Here is a 3,091-nt window from a genome sequence, read left to right as displayed (position 1 = left end):
CTGATTGTAAATTATAATATTTTCAACATCTGAACCATACCGACTTAATACCGATTTGAGGCGAAGGGTCACATTTTTTCCTTTTGATTCGTTCTCTACAATAAAACGTCGTTATAAAGCCACGAGAAAAGTAAAAGACACACTGTGAGCATAACTGGTAGTTTACAATCGTCGTCTGATTTATAGTTACAACTATAACATGACGTGCGGCTATGTGGTCTTGTGGTATGACACTCGCTTTCGGATCGGAAGGTCCTGGGTTCGAGCCTCGCTCGGCGCATAGTTGAGTCCTTGGAAAAGGCTCTTCACTCACATTCTCTAACCGTACTCAGGTGTAAAATGAGTACCTGGCCGTTAACAGCGTTGTCTCTGTCCGAAAAATTATAATATCGCCTAACAGGCGTCATGTCCCGTCCTACATGTTAAGTGTTGCTGTTGGCCAGCGTCCCTTGTAAAGCGCTTTGACCACGTTTAGTGGATATTGCGCTATATAAAAGCTCAATTATAATTATTATTTTATTTTATATGACGCAGATGGAGATGGCTAGGACATAGTGCCAGAATGGATGTTACTGCTTTTCCAAGAGCTACACTCCGCTGGACGGCTGATGATGGCAACCGACGAAAAGACAAGCTATAGATAGAATGAAGTTGACGTCACTCGGGTCTTTGTTATTGTTATTGTTTTGTTTTTTGCCATCCACGTTTATGAGTAATTCTCACTTAACTATATTAACCACACTATAAAAGTTCATGGTTACACATAATTTTGTGTGTTGGTCCGTTATAATTCCGGATGGCAATGCTGTGAACATCTTAGCCAAGCGCATACTATCTATAGGAAACCCGGAGAAGATCTGTGGGAGAAAGAGCCTAAAGAGACTGGCCTAATATGGAATAACACAGGTGTCCATTCAACCGACAGACAGAAATAGAAGTCCTCGGTACTTGTAGATGCTTTGGTTCGATGATGATTAAGCAAGTAATGTTGCCACATTCGGTTAAACAAGTAATGTTGCCACATTCAGTTAAACAAGTAATGTTGCCACATTCGGTTAAACAAGTAATGCTGACACATTCGGTTAAACAAGTAATGTTGCCACTTAAGCGAGTAATGTTGCCGTAATCGGTTAAACAAGTAATGTCGCTACATTCGGATAAACAAGTAATGCTGACACATTCGGTTAAATAAGTAATGCTGGCCCATTTGGTTAAACAAGTAATGTTGCCACATTCGGTTAAACAAGTAATGTTGCCACATTCGGTTAAATAAGTAATGCTGACACATTCGGTTAAACATGTCATGTTGCCACATTCGGTTAAACAAGTAATGTTGCCACATTCGGTTAAACAAGTAATGTTGCCACATTCGGTTAAACAAGTAATGTTGCCACATTCGGTTAAGCAAGTAATATTGCCACATTCGGTTAACCAAGTAATGTTGCCACATTCGGTTAAACAAGTAATGCTGCCACATTCGGTTAAACAAGTAATGTTGCCACATTCGGTTACATAAGTAATGTTGCCACATTCGGTTAAATAAGTAATGTTGCCACATTCGGTTGAATAAGTAATGTTGCCACATTCGGTTAAACAAGGCATGTTGCCACATTCGGTTAAACAAGTAATGCTGGCCCATTTGGTTAAACAAGTAATGCTGACACATTTGGTTAAGCAAGTAATGTTGCCACATTCGGTTAAACAAGTAATGTTGCCACATTCGGTTAAGCAAGTAATGTTGCCACATTCGGTTAAGCAAGTAATGCTGACATATTCGGTTAAATAAGTAATGCTGACACATTCGGTTAAACAAGCAATGCTGACACATTCGGTTAAACAAGTAATGTTGACACATTTGGTTAAACAAGTAATGTTGCCACATTTGGTTAAGCAAGTAATGCTGACACATTCGGTTAAGCAAGTAATGTTGCCACATTCGGTTAAATAAGCAATACTGACACATTTGGTTAAGCAAGCAATGTTGACACATTTGGTTAAGCAAGCAATGCTGACACATTCGGTTAAATAAGTAATGTTGCCACATTTGGTTAAATAAGTAATGCTGACACATTCGGTTAAACAAGTAATGTTGCCACATTCGGTTAAACAAGTAATGTTGCCACATTCGGTTAAATAAGTAATGTTGCCACATTCAGTTAAATAAGTAATGTTGCCACATTCGGTTAAATAAGTAATGTTGCCACATTCAGTTAAATAAGTAATGTTGCCACATTCGGTTAAATAAGTAATGCTGACACATTCGGTTAAACAAGTAATGCTGCCACATTCGGTTAAATAAGTAATGTTGCCACATTTGGTTAAATAAGTAATGCTGACACATTTGGGACCGTGGCAAAGTTTGATGAGATGTGGAAACGAGTTGTTGGGAAAACGAAATGTATCCTCCCATAAGTTACAGTCTGACACATCCCTAAAATGACGTCACAATACAAGGCGATGATAACCAAAGAAATTAAAAGTGAGTTGTTGTTCATCATCATCTATGGTGACTTGTGCTCTTGAGCACGTTGCCGGTCAGCTGTCTCCACGAATCCTCTGCGGTGCGCATGAAATCTGTGTTGTTTTTAAAAATCACTTTTGGCCATTCTTATGTTATCGAGATATGTCATTCTTTGTCTTCCTCTACCTCTCTTTCCTTCGACTATCTCAGATGTTACCAACTTTTCTATCCCGTCTTTTCTCCACACATGTCCCAGAAACCGTAACTGCCTCTTTCTGATGGTATCGATCAACATTTTCCCTCTCTCGCCTTCTCCAACACTTCAGCGAGTTGTTGTTAGTTGTGCTCAAAAGAACACAGAATATGGTTGGTTGAATTATTGAATAAAACTAGCTGTTCACTTTCTTTTGGTGGTCGGCGCATTTTGTATTAGGTATGCCGTAATTATCTAGGCAATGTCAGGCTATAAGTTTACGAAGGCTACGAACAAATGACCCGTGCTTGTCGTCGAGCTGGAGAGAAGTGATGGTGGTGGTATTACCATAACATGGGGAGGGCGGTTTGTCGAGATTTCACTGTACTTCAGTGGAATGTTGTTTTTCATATCACAATAAGATGTTATTCAAAATT

The sequence above is a fragment of the Berghia stephanieae genome, chromosome 5 (assembly GCF_034508935.2).
Source record: "Berghia stephanieae isolate SIO BIC M18660-M18661 chromosome 5, UCSD_Bste_1.3, whole genome shotgun sequence".
Lineage (NCBI taxonomy): Eukaryota > Metazoa > Mollusca > Gastropoda > Nudibranchia > Aeolidiidae > Berghia > Berghia stephanieae.
This window is presented reverse-complemented; position numbering follows the sequence as displayed.